The sequence below is a fragment of the Eleutherodactylus coqui genome, chromosome 4 (genome assembly GCF_035609145.1).
Source record: "Eleutherodactylus coqui strain aEleCoq1 chromosome 4, aEleCoq1.hap1, whole genome shotgun sequence".
Taxonomy (NCBI): Eukaryota; Metazoa; Chordata; class Amphibia; order Anura; family Eleutherodactylidae; genus Eleutherodactylus; species Eleutherodactylus coqui.
Window position 1 is genome coordinate 288008044 of NC_089840.1, and position 22747 is coordinate 288030790.

The window sequence follows — 22747 nt, forward strand, 5'->3', positions numbered from 1 at the left end:
GCGTCTGTGCGTATATATGTATAATGGTGTGTGTCTGTGCGTATATAGAAATAATGGTGTGCGACTGTGCGTATAAATGTATAATGGTGTGTGTCTGTGTGTATATATTTGCAGAATAGTGTGCGTCTGTGCTTATATGTGCAGAATAGTGTGGTATATATGCATAATTGTGTGCGTCTGTGCGTATATATGTATAATGGTGTGCGTCTTTGCGTATATATGCATAATGGTGTGCGTATAAATGCAGAATGCTGTGCGTCTGTGCGTATATATGCATAATGGTGTGCGTCTGTGTGTATATATGTATAATCGTGTGCATCTATGCGTATATATGCATAATGGTGTGCATATATATGCATAATGGTGTGCGTCTGTGCGTATATATGTGTAGAATGGTGTGCGTCTGTGTGTATATATGTATAATGAAGTGCGTCTCTGCGTATATATGTATAATGGTGTGTGTCTGTGCGTATATACAAATAATGGTGTGTGTCTGTGCATATATACAAATAATGGTGTGCGACTGTGCGTATAAATGTATAATGATGTGCGTCTGTGCATATATATGTAGAATAATGTGCGTATAAACGCATAATGGTGTGCGTCTGTGCGTATATATGTATAAAGATGTGCGTATATATGTATAATGATGTACGTCTGAGCGTATATGTGCAGAATAGTGTGCGCCTGTGCGTGTATGTGCAGAATAGCATGCGTCTGTGTGTATATGTGCAAAATGGTGTGCGTCTGGGCGCATATATGTGCAGAATGGCATGTGTCTGTGCGTATATATTTGCAGAATGCTGTGTGTCTATGCATATATGTGCATAATTGTGTGCGTATACATGTATAATGGTGTGTGTGTGTGCTTATATATTTATAATGGTGTGTGTCTCTGCATCTATATGCATAACGGTGTGCGTCTGTGCATATACATGTATAATAGTGTGCGTCTGTGCGTATATATGTATAATGGTGTGTGTGCGTATATATGTATAATGGTTTGTGTGTGTATATATGTTTAATGGTGTGCGTGTGTGCTTATATGTTTATAATGGTGTGTGTCTCTGCATCTATATGCATAATGGTGTGCGTCTTTGCGTATACATGTATAATAGTGTGCGTCTGTGCGTATATATGTATAATGGTGTGTCTGCGTATATAGGTATTATGGTGTGCGACTGTGCGTATAAATCTATAATGGTTTGTGTCTGCGCGTATATATGTGCAGAAAAATGTGCGTCTGTGCGTATATATGTATAATGGTGTGTTTGCGTATATAGGTATAATGGCATCAAGCTCGGACGAGTACGCTCGCTTATCTCTAATTATAAATAAAGAATAACGGAAAAAAATACCAAAAAATTACTAAAATAAAAAAAAAAGAAGAATTCTGACAAAAATATATTCAATATAAAATATTTTAGCAGTTCACACATAAATACACATATGTATATACAGCTGTAGACAAATACCTATATACGTGTGCGTATATGTAGTGTGATACTTGAGGGTAATGTACCATAAATGCAGCAGCTCGTTGAACTCTACAGACGTGTTTCGTGTTACCGAATGCCAAACAAACCACACAGATGCTTAGAATAAGTTATGTGCTGTAATCCCGTCCTTCACTGCACGGGCGCAACTATGAGAATGAGACATAAATCAATGTACAAAGCCTGATATATGGTGACGTCACAGCTTCCTCCGCCCACTGCTCCTCGCTCTGATATATGGTGACGTCACACCTTCCTCCGCCCACTGCTCCTCGCTCTGATTCCCACAACCAATGATAGATATTGGGAGGGTTCTGTAACCCGCAGTGTAACAGGCAGGATCCTTCAGAACATGCTAAGCTTTTGTAGAGATAGCAGACGAGATGCCTACTTTTCATCTACTCTACGGCTTTTACATTACCATACAATGGCTGAAGGTAGAGATCTACCGCTCAGTGCCGATGTACCCGGGAGAACTGCGCCTCCGATTTACAATTGAAATGAACTATTTACATAACGAAATGATACCTGATAACACTGAGATCCCTCTGGAGCTTCACATGCGGGTGTTGTTGGCGCCGATACTACACCTCCCCATGTATAACTACCACTTGCCTTACATAACCTTATACCAAACACAACTTCCCTTTCGGCTTCCATTACCTTGGAGGAGACTACGACACTTTATATACTATTACAATAGGATGTTACATTTTCTCATATAAATACAAAAGTATTACAGCGGGACACCTTTACTGGCGAACTAACAACATTATATTACACACTTTCAAGGCAACTTGAAAGAAACTCCTACAGATACACAAGAGAGCAGAGACACATTATGAATAATCTACATTTACAGAAAGGATGACATATGAAACTCCGAGATGAAAAGTGCAGCATTCCGAGAATGAGGAACCGACTGAATAAACTACCTCAACAATGTCTCTGCGACAACAGCTTAACGGTAATTGATAATCGTGTTGAGATTCATGAGTCTCAGATCAGACGAGGCTCAGCCAATCACCAGACCCACGAGGCCCGTGAGCTCCAACCACCAATAAGAAGATATAATACAATATTGGCTCGCTCATCAGTATTAATAAATACAATTTCAGCTTGCATTATTCTTGCAGTGTTTTTATTTTTGCAGTTGATAGATGAAAGAGCATTATTATGGCCAATTGTATATAGCATTTCAGGGTTTCACTGTTTACTACTGGAGATGAGCGAGCACCAAAATGCTCGGGTGCTCGTTACTCGAGCTGAGCTTTTTGTAATGCTCCAGAGCTCGGTTCGAGTAACGAACCCCATTGAAGTCAATGGGAGACTCGAATATTTTTCTAGGTGCCCCATGCTCGGCATAGGGGATGGTTCTCTCCATCTCTCTCTCAATTTAGTCGAGCATTTCGTGGTGCTCGCTCGAGTGACGACTACTTTCGAGTATGATAATGCTCGATCAAGCATCAAGCTCGGACGAGCATGCTCGCTCATCCCTATTTACTACTAAATCATTAGAAAAAAGAGGTAAACTGAGACTAAAGATCTATTGGAGACATCAAGAAAAAAAGCTCAATATAAAAAGAAAAAAATTATAAAACAGAATACAGAAAAAAAATGGCAAATAATGCATTACAAAAAAGATGAACGAGAAAAAACAATGAATTGTGAAAAAAGAATAATGGAAATAAGGGGAAAAAAGTTAAAATAATTATGAAAAAGAAAACTCAATTGTGAGAAAAAAAAGAATTATGAAAAATATACAATATAAAATATTGATATCATTCAAATACAAAGCAACAAATTATACAGATGAAGCTCATGTCAAACCGACCATCAATAGAATCCGAAACTCTAATACGAAGAAAAAAAAGGCCATACCGAAGCCCTTTAAAATAATCCGGAAAAAGGGTTAATAAAGCGATGAGGACCTGGCTTCCTCCAGGGTGATTATTTGTACTTTTTTGTGTATATGATTATATATTGCTTATTCATAAAAAAAAAAAGAATAAGGGAAAAACAAAACACTGAAAAAAGAAGAAACATGAAAAAAATGCTAAAAGAATTATAAAATACAATCATATGAATTTAGTGTGTCTGTGCATATATATGTGCAGAATGGTGTGCGTCTGTGCGTATATATGTATAAAGGTGTGCGTATATATGTATAATGGTGTGCGTCTAAACGTATATATGCAGAATAGTGTGCGTCTGTGCGTATATGTGCAGAATAGCATGCGTCTGTGCGTATATGTTTAAAATGGTGTGCGTCTTTGCGTATATGTGCAAAATGGTGTGCGTCTGTGCGTATATATGCAAAGTGGTGTGCGTCTGTGCGCATATATGTGCAGAATGGCATGTATCTGTGCGTATATATGTGCAGAATGCTGTGTGTCTGTGCGTATATGTGTATAATTGTGTGCGTATACATGTATAATGGTGTGCGTGTGTGCTTATATATTTATAATGGTGTGCGTCTCTGCATCTATATATATAATGGCGTGCGTCTGTGCGTATATATGTATAATGGTGTGTGTGCGTATATATGTATAATGGTGTGCGACTGTGCATATAAATGTATAATGGTTTGTGTCTGTGGGTATATATGTGCAGAATAGTGTGTGTCTGTGCGTATATGTGCAGAATAGTGCGGTACATATGCATAATGGTGTGCGTCTGTGCGTATATATGTATAATGGTGTGCGTCTATATGCCTAATGGTGTGCATATAAATGCATAATGCTGTGCTTCTGTGCGTATATGTGTAGAATGGTCTGGGTCTGTGTGTACATATGCATAATAGTGTGCATATATGTATAATGGTGTGCGTCTGTGCGTATATATGTATAAAGGTGTGCGTATATATGTATAATGGTGTACATCTGAGCGTATATATGCAGAATAGTGTGCGTCTGTGCGCATATGTGCAGAATAGCATGCGTCTGTGCGTATATGTTTAAAATGGCGTGCGTCTTTGCGTATATGTGCAAAATGGTGTGCGTCTGTGCGTATATATGCAAAGTGGTGTGCGTCTGTGCGCATATTTGTGAAGAATGGCATGTGTCTGTACATATATATGTGCAGAATGCTGTGTGTATATGTGTATAATTGTGTGTGTATACATGTATAATGGTGTGCGTGTGTGCTTATATATTTATAATGGTGTGCGTCTCTGCATCTATATATAAAATGGTGTGCGTCTGTGCGTATACATGTATGATAGTGTGCGTCTGTGCGTATATATGTATAATGGTGTGTGTGCGTATATATGTATAATGGTGTGTGACTGTGTGTATAAATGTATAATGGTGTGTGTCTGTGTGTATATATGTGCAGAATAGTGTGGTATATATGCATAATGGTGTGCCTCTGTGCATATATATGTATAATGGTGTGCGTCTGTACGTATATATGCATAATGGTGTGCGTATCAATGCATAATGGTGTGCGTCTGTGCGTATATATGCATAATGGTGTGCATCTGTGCGTATATAAGCATAATGGTGTGCGCCTTTACGTATATATGTGTAGAATGGTGTGCGTCTGTGCGTATGTATGTATAATGAAATGCGTCTCTGCATATATATGTATAATGGTGTGTGTCTGTGCGTATATACAAATAATGGTGAGCGACTGCGTGTAAATGTATAATGGTGGGTGTCTGTGCGTATATATGTGCAGAATAGTGTGCGTCTGTGCGTATATGTGCAGAATAGTGTGGTATATATGCATAATGGTGTGCATCTGTGCATATATATGTATAATGGTGTGCGTCTGTGCGTATATATGCATAATGGTGTGCGTATAAATGCATAATGCTGTGCGTCTGTGCGTATATATGCATAATGGTGTGCGTCTGTGCGTATATATGTATAATGAAATGCGTCTCTGCGTATCTATGTATAATAGTGTGTGTCTGTGCGTATATAAAAATAATGGTGTGCAACTGTGCGTATAAATGTATAATGGTGTGTGTCTGTGTGTATATATGTGCAGAATAGTGTGCGTCTGTGTGTATATGTGCAGAATAGTGTGGTATATATGCATAATAGTGTGCCTCTGTGCGTATATATGTATAATCGCGTGCATCTGTGCGTATATAAGTATAATGGTGTGCGTATAAATGCATAATGCTGTGCGTCTGTGGGTATATATGCATAATGGTGTGCGTCTTTGCGTATATATGTGTAGAATGGTGTGCGTCTGTGCGTATATATGTATATTGGTGTGCGTCTGTGCGTATATACAAATAATGGTGTTTATCTGTGCGTATAAATGTATAATGGTGTGTGTCTGTGTGTATATATGTGCAGAATAGTGTGCATCTGTGCGTATGTGTGCAGAATAGTGTGGTATATATGCATAATGGTGTGCCTCTGTGAATACATATGTATAATGGTGTGTGTCTGTGCGTATATATGCATAATGGTGTGCGTATAAATGCATAATGCTGTGCGTCTGTGCGTATATATGCATAATGGTGTGCGTCTGTGTGTATATATGTATAATGAAATGCGTCTCTGCGTATATATGTATAATGGTGTGTGTCTGTGCGTATTTACAAATAATGGTGTGCGACTGTGCGTATAAATGTATAATGGTGTGTGTCTGTGTGTATATATGTGCAGAATAGTGTGCGTCTGTGCGTATATGTGCAGAATAGTGTGGTATATATGCATAATGGTATGAGTCTGTGCGCATAATGGTGTGCGTATATATGCATAATGGTGTGCGTCTGTGCGTATATATGTGTAGAATAGTGTGCGTCTCTGAGTATATATGCTTAATGGTGTAAATATATATGTCTAATGGTGTGCGTATATGTGCAGAATGGTGTGGGTCTGTGCGTATATATGTGCAGAATGTTGTGTGTCTGTGCGTATATTTGTATAATTGTGTGCGTATACATGTATAATGGTGTGCGTGTGTGCTTATATATTTATAATGGTGTGCGTCTCTGCATCTATATATAAAATGGTGTGCATCTGTGCGTATACATGTATAATAGTGTGCGTCTGTGCGTATATGTATAATGGTGTGCGACTGTGCGTATAAATGTATAATGGTTTGTGTCTGTTAGTATATATGTGCAGAATAGTGTGCGTCTGTGCGTATATGTGCAGAATAGTGTGGTATATATGCATAATGGTGTGCCTCTGTGCATATATATGTATAATGGTGTGCGTCTGTGCGTATATATGCATAATGGTGTGTGTATAAATGCATAATGCTGTGCGTCTGTGCGTATATATGCATAATAGTGTGCGTCTGTGCGTATATATGTGTAGAATGGTGTGCGTCTGTGCGTATATATGTATAATGAAGTGGGTCTCTGCGTATATATGTATAATGGTGTGTGTCTGTGCGTATATACAAATAATGGTGTGCGACTGTGCGTATATATGTATAGTCGTGTGCGTCTGTGCGTATATATGCATAATGGTGTGCGTCTGTGTGTATATATGTATAATCGTGTGCATCTGTGCGTATATATGGATAATGGTGTGCGTATATATGCATAATGGTGTGCGTCTGTGCGTATATGTGCAGAATAGTGTGGTATATATGCATAATGGTGTGCCTCTGTGCATATATATGTATATTGGTGTGCGTCTATGCGTATATGTGCAGAATAGTGTGGTATATATGCATAATGGTGTGCCTCTGTGCATATATATGTATATTGGTGTGCGTCTATGCGTATATTTGCATGAGGCCTTAGTCAGACGGGCGTTTTTTGCCACGATTTGCGGATCGCATGACGGATGCGCATCTGCAAATCGCGTGACCGGTGCGCGCAAGTCGCCCGCAAATCGCCCGAAAATCTGCTCCTAGCCGCGTTTCATTAGAAACGGGCCGGAGCTGTCCAGCGCATTGCATTCAATGGAGACGGCAATACAGCCGTCTCCATTGAAAGCAATGCGCTGCGGGCGAGCCCGGGATGAATTATCGGTAAGGGCTTAAATATATAAGCCCTTACCTGCAATCCATCCTAAAATGTGTTAAAATAAAAAAAAATTGCATTCTCACCTTCTGCCTGCAGCTCCGGGCAGCCGTCCTGCAGTGGGTGTGAAGGGGGTGTGAGCCAGACCTGCCCCCTGATTGGCTCAGCGCTGAGCCAATCAGAGGCATGCCTCACTCACACCCATTCATGAATTCATGAATGGATGTGAGTCAGACCTGCCCCTGATTGGCTCAGCGCTGAGAGGCAGCAGTCACTCACCCATTCATGAATTCATGAATGGGTGTGTGAGTGAAACCGGCCTCTGATTGGTCAGGCTGTGACCAATCAGAGCAGATCATTCAGCAGGCGGGGATTTTAAAGCCCCGCCGGCTGAATAGTGCCGAGAAGCAGTTCAGGAGAACTGACAGCGGCCGCGGCTGGACTCCGGCTGCAGCGGAAAGGTGAGTATACAATTTTTTTTTTATTTTAACACATTTTAGCATGAATTGCAGGGAAGGGTTTATATATTTAACCCCTTCCCGACAATTAACCCCGCGCACGCCGGCAGCCCATTGCTTTCAATGGAGCGGCTGTATTGCCGCTCCATTGAATTCAATGGGCAAACATCGTTCTTCTCTGCCACAGCTGTTACAGCTGTGGCAGAGAAGAATGATTTGTCTTCTATATGTTCTCAATGGGGTCGGCGCTGCTGCCGCCGGCCCCATTGAGCGCATATACAGAAGCGAACAGGAATCGCAGATCGCAGATAGGTGCGATCTGCGATTTTTTGTTCTATAATTTTTCGGACGAGCGCATAAAAAGCGCTCATGTGTCCGATACCATTGCGAAGCAATGGTTTTAAAAAATCGCCGGACGCATGCGCATGCGCAAATCGCGGCAAAAAACGCCCGTCTGACTAAGCCCTTAAGGTGTGCGTATATATGTATAATGGTGTGCGTTTGTGCGTATATATGTGTAGAATGGTGTGCATCTGTGCGTATATATGTATGACGAAGTGCGTCTCTGCGTATATATGTATAATGGTGTGTGTCTGTGCGTATATACAAATAATGGTGTGCGACTGTGCGTATCAATGTATAATGGTGAGTCTGTGCGTATATGTGCAGAATAGTGTGGTATATATGCATAATGGTGTGCGTCTGTGCGTCTATATGCATAATGGTGTGCGTATAAATGCATAATGCTGTGCGTATATATGTATAATCGTGTGCGTCTGTGCGTATATATGCATAATGGTGTGCGTCTGTGCATATATATGTATAATGGTGTGCGTCTGTGCGTCTATATGCATAATGGTGTGCGTATAAATGCATAATGCTGTGCGTATATATGTATAATCGTGTGCGTCTGTGCGTATATATGCATAATGGTGTGCGTCTGTGTGTATATATGTATAATCGTATGCGTCTGTGCGTATATTTGCATAATGGTGTGCGTATATATGCATAATGGTGTGCGTCTGTGCGTATATATGTGTGGAATGGTGTGCGTCTCTCAGTATATATGCTTAATGGTGTGCATATATATGTATAATGGTGTGCGTCTGTGCGTATATGTTCAGAATGGTGTGAGTCTGTGAGTATATTTGTGCAGAATGCTGTGTGTCTGTGCGTATACATGTATAATGGTGTGTGCCTGTGCGTGTATATGTATAATAGTGTGTGTCTCAGTGTATATATGTATAACTGTGTGCGTCTGTGCGTATAAATGTATAATGGTGTGTGTCTGTGCGTATATATGTGCAGAAAAGTGTGCGTCTATGCATATATGTGCAGAATGGTGTGGTATATATGTATGATGGTGTGCATCTGTGCGTATATATACATAATGTTGTGCGTATAAATGCATAATGGTGTGCGTCTGTGCGTATATATGTATAATGGTGTGCGTCTGTGCGTATAAATGCATAATGGTGTGCGTCTGTGCGTATATATGTATAATGGTGTGCGTCTGTGCGTATATATGTATAATAATGTGCTTATAAATGCATAATGGTGTGCGTCTGTGCGTATATATGTATAATGGTGTGCGTCTGTGCGTATATATGCATAATGATGTGCCTCTGTGCGTATATATGTATAATAATGTGCTTATAAATGCATAATGGTGTGCGTCTGTGCGTATATATGTATAAAGATGTGCGTATATATGTATAATGGTGTACGTCTGAGCGTATATATGCAGAATAGTCTGCATCTGTGCGTATATGTGCAGAATAGCATGCCTCTGTGCGTATATGTGCAAAATGGTGTGCGTCTGTGCGCATGCATGTGCAGAATGGCATGTGTCTGTGCGTATATATTTGCAGAATGCTGTGTGTCTGTGCGTATATGTGCATAATTGTGTGCGTATACATGTATAATGGTGTGCGTGTGTGCTTATATATTTATAATGGTGTGCGTCTCTGCATCAATATGCATAATGGTGTGCGTCTGTGCGTATACATGTATAATAGTGTGCGTCTGTGCGTATATATGTATAATGGTGTGTGTGCGTATATATGTTTAAGGTTGTGCGACTGTGCGTATAAATGTATAATGGTGTGTGTCTGTGCGTATATATGCATAATGGTGTGCGTATATATGTATAATAGTGTGCGTATGTGCGTATATATGTATAATGGTGTGTGTGCGTATATAGGTATAATGGTGTGCGACTGTGCGTATAAATGTATAATGGTGTGTGTCTGCGCGTATAAATGTGCAGAAAAGTGTGCGCCTGTGCGTATATATGTATAATGGTGTGTTTGCGTATATAGGTATAATGGCATCAAGCTCGGACGAGTACGCTCGCTTATCTCTAATTATAAATAAAGAATAACGGAAAAAAATACCAAAAAATTACTAAAATTAAAAAAAAAAGAATTCTGAAAAAAATATATTCAATATAAAATATTTTAGCACTTCACACATAAATACACATATGTATATACAGCTGTAGACAAATACCTATATACGTGTGCGTATATGTAGTGTGATACTTCAGGGTAATGTACCATAAATGCAGCAGCTCGTTGAACTCTACAGACGTGTTTCGTGTTACCGAGTGCCAAACAAACCACACAGATGCTTAGAATAAGTTATGTGCTGTAATCCCGTCCTTCACTGCACGGGCGCAACTATGAGAATGAGACATAAATCAATGTACAAAGCCTGATATATGGTGACGTCACAGCTTCCTCCGCCCACTGCTCCTCGCTCTGATTTCCACAACCAATGATAGATATTGGGAGGGTTCTGTAACCCGCAGTGTAACAGGCAGGATCCTTCAGAACATGCTAAGCTTCTGTAGAGATAGCAGACGAGATGCCTACTTTTCATCTACTCTGCGGCTTTTACATTACCATACAATGGCTGAAGGTAGAGATCTACCGCTCAGTGCCGATGTACCCGGGAGAACTGCGCCTCCGTTTTACAATTGAAATGAAGTATTTGCATACCGAAATGATACCTGATAACACTGAGATCCCTCTGGAGCTTCACATGCGGGTGTTGTTGGCGCCGATACTACACCTCCCCATGTATAACTACCACTTGCCTTACATAACCTTATACCAAACACAACTTCCCTTTCGGCTTCCATTACCTTGGAGGAGACTACGACACTTTATATACTATTACAATAGGATGTTACATTTTCTCACATAAATACAAAAGTATTACAGCGGGACACCTTTACTGGCGAACTAACAACATTATATTACACACTTTCAAGGCAACTTGAAAGAAACTCCTACAGATACACAAGAGAGCAGAGACACATTATGAATAATCTACATTTACAGAAAGGATGACATATGAAACTCCGAGATGAAAAGTGCAGCATTCAGAGAATGAGGAACCGACTGAATAAACTACTTCAACAATGTCTCTGCGACAACAGATTAACGGTAATTAATAATCGTGTTGAGATTCATGAGTCTCAGATCAGACGAGGCTCAGCCAATCACCAGACCCACGAGGCCCGTGAGCTCCAACCACCAATAAGAAGATATAATACAATATTGGCTCGCTCATCAGTATTAATAAATACAATTTCAGCTTGCTTTATTCTTGCAGTGTTTTTATTTTTGCAGTTGATAGATGAAAGAGCATTATTATGGCCAATTGTATATAGCATTTCAGGGTTTTACTGTTTACTACTGGAGATGAGCGAGCACCAAAATGCTCGGGTGCTCGTTACTCGAGCTGAGCTTTTTGTAATGATCCAGAGCTCGGTTCGAGTAACGAACCCCATTGAAGTCAATGGGAGACTCGAATATTTTTCTAGGTGCCCCATGCTCGGCATAGGGGATGGTTCTCTCCATCTCTCTCTCAATTTAGTCGAGCATTTTGTGGTGCTCGCTCGAGTGACGACTACTTTCGAGTATGCTAATGCTCGATCGAGCATCAAGCTCGGACGAGCATGCTCGCTCATCACTATTTACTACTAAATCATTAGAAAAAAGAGGTAAACTGAGACTAAAGATCTATTGGAGACATCAAGAAAAAAAGCTCAATATAAACAGAAAACAAATTATAAAACAGAATACAGGAAAAAAAATGGCAAAAAGTGGATTACAAAAAAGATGAACGAGAAAAAAACAATGAATTGTGAAAAAAGAATAATGGAAATAAGGGGAAAAAAGTTAAAATAATTACGAAAAAGAAAACTCAATTGTGAGAAAAAAAGAATTATGAAAAATATACAATATAAAATATTGATATCATTCAAATACAAAGCAACAAATTATACAGATGAAGCTCATGTCAAACCGACGATCAATAGAATCCGAAACTCTAATACGAAGAAAAAAAAGGGCCATACTGAAGCCCTTTAAAATAATCCGGAAAAAGGGTTAATAAAGCGATGAGGACCTGGCTTCCTCCAGGGTGATTATTTGTACCTTTTTGTGTATATGAATATATTGCTTATTCATAAAAAAAGAATAAGGGAAAGACAAAACACTGAAAAAAGAAGAAACATGAAAAAAAATGCTAAAAAAATTATAAAATAGAATCATATGAATTTAGTGTGCGTCTGTGCATATATATGTGCAGAATGGTGTGCATCTGTGCGTATATATGTATAAAGGTGTGTGTATATATGTATAATGGTGTGCGTCTGAGCGTATATATGCAGAATAGTGTGCGTCTGTGCGTATATGTGCAGAATAGCATGCGTCTGTGCGTATATGTTTAAAATGGCTTGCATCTTTGCGTATTTGTGCAAAATGGTGTGCGACTGTGCGTATATATGCAAAGTGGTGTGCGTCTGTGCGCATATATGTGCAGAATGGCATGTGTCTATGCGTATATATGTGCAGAATGCTGTGTGTGCGTATACATGTATAATGGTGTGCGTGTGTGCTTATATATTTATAATGGTGTGCGTCTCTGCATCTATATATAAAATGGTGTGCGCCTGTGCGTATATATGTATAATAGTGTGTGTGCGTATATATGTATAATGGTGTGCGACTGTGCGTATAAATATATAATGGTTTGTGTCTGTGCGTATATATGTGCAGAATAGTGTGCGTCTGTTCGAATATGTGCAGAATAGTGTGGTATATATGCATAATGGTGTGCCTCTGTGCATATATATCTATAATGGTGTGCGTCTGTGCGTATATATGCATAATGGTGTGCGTATAAATGCATAATGCTATGCGTCTGTGCGTATATATGCATAATGGTGTGAGTCTGTGCGTATATATGTGTATAATGAAATGCGTCTCTGCGTATGTATGTATAATGGTGTGTGTCTGTGCGTATACATTTATAATGGTGTGCGCCTGTGCGTACATATATATAATAGTGTGTGTCTCAGTGTATATATGTATAATGGTGTGCGACTGTGCGTATAAATGTATAATGGTGTGTGTCTGTGCGTATATATGTGCAGAAACGTGTGCGTCTATGTGTATATGTGCAGAATGGTGTGGTATATATGTATGATGGTGTGCATCTGTGCGTTTATATGCAAAATGGTGTGCATCTGTGCGCATATATGTGCAGAATGGCATGTGCCTGTGTATATATTTGCAGAATGCTGTGTGTCTGTGCATATATGTGCATAATTGTGTGTGTGTACATGTATAATGGTGTGCGTGTGTGCTTATATATTTATAATGGTGTGCGTATGTGCTTATATATTTATAATGGTGTGCGTCTCTGCATCTATATGCATAATAGTGTGCATCTGTGCGTATATATGTATAATAGTGTGTGTCTGTGCGTATATATGTATAATGGTGTGTGTGCGTATATATGTTTAATGGTGTGCGACTGTGCGTATAAATGAATAATGGTGTGTGTCTGTGCGTATATATGTGCAGAAAAGTGTGCGTCTGTGCGTATATGTGCAGAATAGTGTGGTATATATGCATAATGGTGTGCGTATATATGTTTAATGGTGTGCGACTGTGCGTATAAATGAATAATGGTGTGTGTCTGTGCGTATATATGTGCAGAAAAGTGTGCGTCTCTGTGTATATGTGCAGAATAGTGTGGTATATATGCATAATGGTGTGCGTCTGTGCGTATATATGCATAATGGTGTGCGTATAAAAGCAAAATGCTGTGTGTCTGTGCGTATATATGTATAATCGTGTGCGTCTTTATGTATAATGGTGTGCGTATATATGCATAATGGTGTGCGTCTGTGCGTATATATGCATAATGGTGTGCGTCTATGCGTATATATGTGTAGAATGGTGTGCGTCTGTGCGTATATATGTATAATGAAGTGCGTCTCTGCGTATATATGTATAATGGTGTGTGTCTGTGCGTATATACAAATAATGGTGTGCAACTGTGCGTATAAATGTCTAATGGTGTGCGTGTGTGTATATATGTGCAGAATAGTGTGCGTATATGTGCAGAATAGTGTGGTATATATGCATAATGGTGTGCGTCTGTGCGTATATATGTATAATGGTGTGCGTCTGTGCGTATATATGCATATTGCTGTGCGTATAAATGCATAATGCTGTGCGTATATATGCATAATGGTGTGCGTCTGTGTGTATATATGTATAATCGTGGGCGTATATATGCATAATGGTGTGCGTATATATGCATAATGGTGTGCGTCTGTGCGTATATATGTGTAGAATGGTGTGCGTCTCTGAGTATATATGCTTAATGGTGTGCAAATATATGTATAATGGTGTGCGTCTGTGCGTATATGTGCAGAATGGTGTGGCTCTTTGCGTATATATGTGCAGAATGGTGTGCGTCTGTGCAGAATGGTGTGTGTCTGTGCGTATACATTTATAATGGTGTGCGCCTGTGCGTATATATATATATATATATATAATAGTGTGTGTCTCAGTGTATATATGTATAATGGTGTGCGACTGTGCGTATAAATGTATAATGGTGTGTGTCTGTGCGTATATATGTGCAGAAAAGTGTGCGTCTATGCGTATATGCGCAGAATGGTGTGGTATATATGTATGATGGTGTGCATCTGTTCGTATATATGCATAATGGTGTGCGTATAAATGCATAATGGTGTGCGTCTGTGCGTATATATGAATAATGGTGTGTATATATGCCTAATGGTGTGCGTCTGTGCGTATATATGCATAATAATGTGCGTATAAATGCATAATGGTGTGCGTCTGAGCGTATATGTGCAGAAAAGTGTGCATCTGTGCGTATATGTGCAGAATAGCATGCGTAAGTGCGTATATGTACGAAATGGTGTGTGTCTGTGCGTATATATGCAAAGTGGTGTGCATCTGTGCGCATATATGTGCCGAATGGCAAGTGTCTGTGTGTATATATTTGCAGAGTGCTGTGTGTCTGTGCGTATATGTGCATAATTGTGTGCGTATACATGTATAATAGTGTGCATGTGTGCTTATATATTTATAATGGTGTGCGTCTGTGGGTATATCTGTATAATTGTGTGCGTATACATGTATAATAGTGTGCATGTGTGCTTATATACTTATAATGCTGTGTCTCTGCATATATATGTATAATGGTGTGTGTCTGTGCGTATACATGTATAATAGTGTACATCTGTGCGTACATATGTATAATGGTGTGTGTGCGTATATATGTATAATGGTGTGCGACTGTGCATATATATGTATAATGGTTTTGTCTGTGCGTATATGTGCAGAATGGTGTGGTATATATGCATAATGGTGTGCCTCTGTGCGTATATATGTATAATGGTGTGCGTCTGGGTGTATATATGCATAATGGTGTGCGTATAAATGCATAATGCTGTGCGTCTGTGCATATATATGCATAATGGTCCACGACTGTGCGTATATATGCATAATGGTGTGCGTCTTTGTGTATATATGTATAATCGTGTGCGTCTGTGCGTATATATGCATAATGGTGTGCCTCTGTGCGTATATATGTGTAGAATAGTGTGTGTCTATGCGTATATGTGCAGAATAGTGTGGTATATATGCATAATGGCGTGCCTCTGTGCATATATTTATATATATATAATGGTGTGCATCTGTGCGTATATATGCATAATAGTGTGCGTCTGTGCGAATATATGCATAATGGTGTGCGTATAAATGCATAATGGTCTGCGTCTGTGCGTATATATGCATAATGGTGTGCGTCTGTGTGTTTATATGTATAATCGTGTGCGTCTGTGTATATATATGCATAATGTTGTGCATCTGTGCGTATATATGTATAATGAAGTGCGTCTCTGCGTATATATGTATAATGGTATGCGTCTGGGCGTATGTACAAATAATGGTGTGCGACTCTGCGTATAAATGTATAATGCTGTGTGTCTGTGTGTATATATGTGCAGATTAGTGTGCGTCTGTGCGTATATGTGCAGAATAGTGTGGTACATGTGCATAATGGTGTCCGTCTGTGCGTATATATGTATAATGGTGTGCGTCTGTGCGTATATATGCATTATGGTGTGTGTATAAATGCATAATGCTGTGCATCTGTGCGTATATATGTATAATCGTGAGTCTGTGCGTATATATGTATAATGGTGTGCGTATATATGCATAATGGTGTGCGTCTGTGTATATTTATGTATAATCGTGTGCGTCTGTGCGTATATATGTATAATGGTGTGCGTATATATGCAAAATGGTGTGCGTCTGTGCGTATATATGTGTAGAATAGTGTGCATCTCTGAGTATATATGCTTAAGGGTGTGCATATATATATATATAATGGTGTGCGTCTGTGCGTATATGTGCAGAATGATGTGGGTCTGTGAGTATATTTGTGCAGAATGGTGTGTGTCTGTGCGTATACATGTATAATGGTGTGTGCCTGTGCGTATATATGTATAATACTGTGTGTCTCAGTGTATATATGTACAACGGTGTGCATCTGTGTGTATAAATGTATAATGCTGTGTGTCTGTGCGTATATATGTGCAGGTAAGTGTACGTCTATGTGTAAATGTGCAGAATGGTGTGGTATATATGTATGATGGTGTGCATCTGTGCGTATATATGCTTAATGGTGTGCGTATAAATGCATAATTGTGTACGTCTGTGCGTATATATGTATAATGGTGTGCGTCTGTGCGTATGTATGCATAATGATGTGCGTCTGTGCGTATATATGTATAATAATGTGCTTATAAATGCATAATGTTGTGCGTATAAATGCAAAATGCTGTGCGTCTGTGCGTATATATGTATAATCGTTTGCGTCTATATGCATAATGGTATGCGTATATATGCATAATGGTGTGCGTCTGTGCGTATCTATGCATAATGGTGTGCGTCTGTGCGTATATATGTGTAGAATGGTGTGCGTCTGTGCGTATATATGTATAATGAAGTGCGTCTCTGCGTATATATGTATAATGGTGTGTGTCTGTGCGTATATACAAATAATGGTGTGCGACTGTGCGTATAAATGTATAATGGTGTGTGTCTGTGTGTATATATGTGCAGAATAGTGTGCGTCTGTGCTTATAAGTGCAGAATAGTGTGGTATATATGCATAATTGTGTGCGTCTGTGTGTATATATGTATAATGGTGTGCGTCTGTGCGTATATATGCATAATGGTGTGCGTATAAATGCAGAATGCTGTGCGTCTGTGCGTATATATGCATAATGGTGTGCGTCTGTGTGTATATATGTATAATCGTGTGCATCTATGCGTATATATGCATAATCGTGTGCATATATATGCATAATGGTGTGCGTCTGTGCGTATATATGTGTAGAATGGTGTGCGTCTGTGTGTATATATGTATAATGAAGTGCGTCTCTGCGTATATATGTATAATGGTGTGTGTCTGTGCGTATATACAAATAATGGTGTGTGTCTGTGCGTATATACAAATAATGGTGTGCGACTGTGCGTATAAATGTATAATGGTGTGCGTCTGTGCATATATATGTAGAATAATGTGTGTATAAACGCACAATGGTGTGCGTCTGTGCGTATATATGTATAAAGATGTGCGTATATATGTATAATGATGTACGTCTGAGCGTATATGTGCAGAATAGTGTGCGTCTGTGCGTGTATGTGCAGAATAGCATGCGTCTGTGCGTATATGTGCAAAATGGTGTGCGTCTGGGCGCATATATGTGCAGAATGGCATGTGTCTGTGCGTATATATTTGCAGAATGCTGTGTGTCTATGCATATATGTGCATAATTGTGTGTGTATACATGTATAATGGTGTGTGTGTGTGCTTATATATTTATAATGGTGTGTGTCTCTGCATCTAAATGTATAATGGTGTGTGTCTGTGCGTATACATGTATAATAGTGTGCATCTGTGCGTATATATGTATAATGGTGTGTGTGCGAATATAGGTATAATGGTGTGCGACTGTGCGTATAAATGTATAATGGTGTGTGTCTCTGCATCTATATGTATAATGGTGTGCGTCTGTGCGTATACATGTATAATAGTGTGCGTCTGTGCGTATATATGTATAATGATGTGTGTGCGTTAATATGTATAATGGTTTGTGTGTGTATATATGTTTAATGGTGTGCGTGTGTGCTTATATGTTTATAATGGTGTGTGTCTCTGCATCTTTATGCATAATGGTGTGCGTCTTTGCGTATACATGTATAATAGTGTGCGTCTGTGCGTATATATGTATAATGGTGTGTCTGCGTATATAGGTATAATGGTGTGCGACTGTGCGTATAAATCTATAATGGTTTGTGTCTGCGCGTATATATGTGCAGAAAAATGTGCGTCTGTGCGTATATATGTATAATGGTGTGTTTGCGTATATAGGTATAATGGCATCAAGCTCGGACGAGTACGCTCGCTTATCTCTAATTATAAATAAAGAATAATGGAAAAAAATACCAAAAAATTACTAAAATGAAAAAAAGAAGAATTCTGAAAAAAATATATTCAATATCAAATATTTCAGCAGTTCACACATAAACACACATATCTATATACAGCTGTAGACAAATACCTATATACATGTGCGTATATGTAGTGAGCTCGTTGAACTCTACAGACGTGTTTCGTGTTACTGAGTGCCAAACAAACCACACAGATGCTTAGAATAAGTTATGTGCTGTAATCCCGTCCTTCACTGCACGGGCGCAACTATGAGAATGAGACATAAATCAATGTACAAAGCCTGATATATGGTGACGTCACAGCTTCCTCCGCCCACTGCTCCTCGCTCTGATTTCCACAACCAATGATAGATATTGGGAGGGTTCTGTAACCCGCAGTGTAACAGGCAGGATCCTTCAGAACATGCTAAGCTTTTGTAGAGATAGAAGACGAGATGCCTACTTTTCATCTACTCTGCGGCTTTTACATTACCATACAATGGCTGAAGGTAGAGATCTACCGCTCAGTGCCGATGTACCCGGGAGAACTGCGCCTCCGATTTACAATTGAAATGAACTATTTACATAACGAAATGATACCTGATAACACTGAGATCCCTCTGGAGCTTCACATGCGGGTGTTGTTGGCGCCGATACTACACCTCCCCATGTATAACTACCACTTGCCTTACATAACCTTATACCAAACACAACTTCCCTTTCGGCTTCCATTACCTTGGAGGAGACTACGACACTTTATATACTATTACAATAGGATGTTACATTTTCTCATATAAATACAAAAGTATTACAGCGGGACACCTTTACTGGCGAACTAACAACATTATATTACACACTTTCAAGGCAACTTGAAAGAAACTCCTACAGATACACAAGAGAGCAGAGACACATTATGAATAATCTACATTTACAGAAAGGATGACATATGAAACTCCGAGATTAAAAGTGCAGCATTCAGAGAATGAGGAACCGACTGAATAAACTACTTCAACAATGTCTCTGCGACAACAGCTTAACGGTAATTAATAATCATGTTGAGATTCATGAGTCTCAGATCAGACGAGGCTCAGCCAATCACCAGACCCACGAGGCCCGTGAGCTCCAACCACCAATAAGAAGATATAATACAATATTGGCTCGCTCATCAGTAAGAATAAATACAATTTCAGCTTGCATTATTCTTACAGTGTTTTTATTTTTGCAGTTGATAGATGAAAGAGCATTATTATGGCCAATTGTATATAGCATTTCAGGGTTTTACTGTTTACTACTGGAGATGAGCGAGCACCAAAATGCTCGGGTGCTCGTTACTCGAGCTGAGCTTTTGGTAATGCTCCAGAGCTCGGTTCGAGTAACGAACCCCATTGAAGTCAATGGGAGACTCGAGCATTTTTCTAGGTGCCCCATGCTCGGCATAGGGGATGGTTCTCTCTGTCTCTCTCTCAATTTAGCCGAGCACTTCGTGGTGCTCGCTCGAGTGACGACTACTTTCGAGTATGCTTATGCTCGATCGAGCATCAGGCTCAGACGAGCATGCTTGCTCATCTCTATTTACTACTAAATCATTAGAAAAAAAGAGGTAAACTGAGACTAAAGATCTATTGGAGACATCAAGAAAAAAAGCTCAATATAAACAGAAAACAAATTATAAAACAGAATACAGAAAAAAAAATGGCAAAAAATGGATTACAAAAAAGATGAACGAGAAAAAAACAATGAATTGTGAAAAAAGAATAATGGAAATAAGGGGAAAAAAGTTAAAATAATTACGAAAAAGAAAACTCAATTGTGAGAAAAAAAAGAATTATGAAAAATATACAATATAAAATATTGATATCATTCAAATACAAAGCAACAAATAATACAGATGAAGCTCATGTCAAACCGACGATCAATAGAATCCGAAACTCTAAGACGAAGAAAAAAAAGGGCCATACCGAAGCCCTTTAAAATAATCCGGAAAAAGGGTTAATAAAGCGATGAGGACCTGGCTTCCTCCAGGGTGATTATTTGTACCTTTTTGTGTATATGATTATATATTGCTTATTCATAAAAAAAAGAATAAGGGAAAAACAAAACACTGAAAAAAGAAGAAACATGAAAAAAAATGCTAAAAAAAATATAAAATAGAATCATATGAATTTAGTGTGCGTCTGTGCATATATATGTGCAGAATGGTGTGCATCTGTGCGTATATATGTATAAAGGTGTGTGTATATATGTATAATGGTGTGCGTCTGAGCGTATATATGTATAATGGTGTGTGTCTGTGCGTATATATGTATAATGATGTGCGTCTATGCGTATATGCGCAGAATGGTGTGGTATATATGTATAAGGGTGTGTGTCTCTGTGTATATATGTATAATGGCGTGCGTCTGTGCTTAAAAATGTATAATGGTGTGTATCTGTGCGTATATATGTATAATGATGTGCGTCTATGCGTATATGTGCAGAATGGTGTGGTATATATGTATAATGGTGTGCGTCTGTGCGTATATATGTATAATGGTGTGCGTATAAATGCATAATGGTGTGCGCCTGTGCATATATATGCATAATTGTGTGCGTATACATGTATAATGGTGTGCGTTTGTGCTTATATATTTATAAAGGTGTGCGTCTGCATCTATATGTATAATGGTGTGTGTCTGTGCGTATACATGTATAATAGTGTGCATCTGTGCGTATATATGTATAATGGTGTGTGCGCGTATATAGGTATAATGGTGTGCGACTGTGCGTATAAATGTATAATGGTGTGTGTCTGTGCATATACATGTATAATAGTGTGCATCTGTACGTATATATGTATAATGGTGTGCGTATAAATGCATAATGGTGTGCGTCTGTGCATATATATGCATAATTGTGTGCGTATACATGTATAATGGTGTGCGTTTGTGCTTATATATTTATAAAGGTGTGCGTCTCTGCATCTATATGTATAATGGTGTGTGTCTGTGCGTATACATTTATAATAGTGTGCATCTGTGCGTATATATGTATAATGGTGTGTGCGCGTATATAGGTATAATGGTGTGCGACTCTGCTTATAAATGTATAATGGTGTGTGTCTGCGCGTATAAATGTGCAGAAAAGTTTGCGTCTGTGCATATATATGTGCAGAATGGTGTGCGTCTGTGCGTATATATGTATAAAGGTGTGTGTATATATGTATAATGGTGTGCGTCTGAGCGTATATATGTATAATGGTGTGTGTCTGTGCGTATATATGTATAATGATGTGTGTCTATGCGTATATGTGCAGAATGGTGTGGTATATATGTATAAGGGTGTGTGTCTCTGTGTATATATGTATAATGGTGTGCGTCTGTGCGTATAAATGTATAATGGTGTGTGTCTGTGCGTATATATGTATAATGGTGTGTGTCTGTACGTATATATGTATAATGGTATGCGTCTGAGCGTATATATGTATAATGGTGTGTGTCTGTGCGTATATATGTATAATGGTGTGTGTCTGTACGTATATATGTATAATGGTATGCGTCTGAGCGTATATATGTACAATGGTGTGTGTCTGTGCGTATATATGTATAATGGTATGCGTCTGAGCGTATATATGTATAATGGTGTGTCTGTGCGTATATATGTATAATGATGTGCGTCTATGCGTATATGTGCAGAATGGTGTGGTATATATGTATAAGGGTGTGTGTCTCTGTGTATATATGTATAATGGTGTGCGTCTGTGCGTATAACTGTATAATGGTGTGTGTCTGTGCGTATATATGTATAATGATGTGCGTCTATGCGTATATGTGCAGAATGGTGTGGTATAGATGTATAAAGGTGTGCGTCTGTGCGTATTTATGTATAATGGTGTGCGTATTAATGCATAATGGTGTGTGTCTGTGCATATATATGCATAATTGTGTGCATATACATGTATAATGGTGTGCGTTTGTGCTTATATATTTATAAAGGTGTGCGTCTCTGCATCTATATGTATAATGGTGTGTG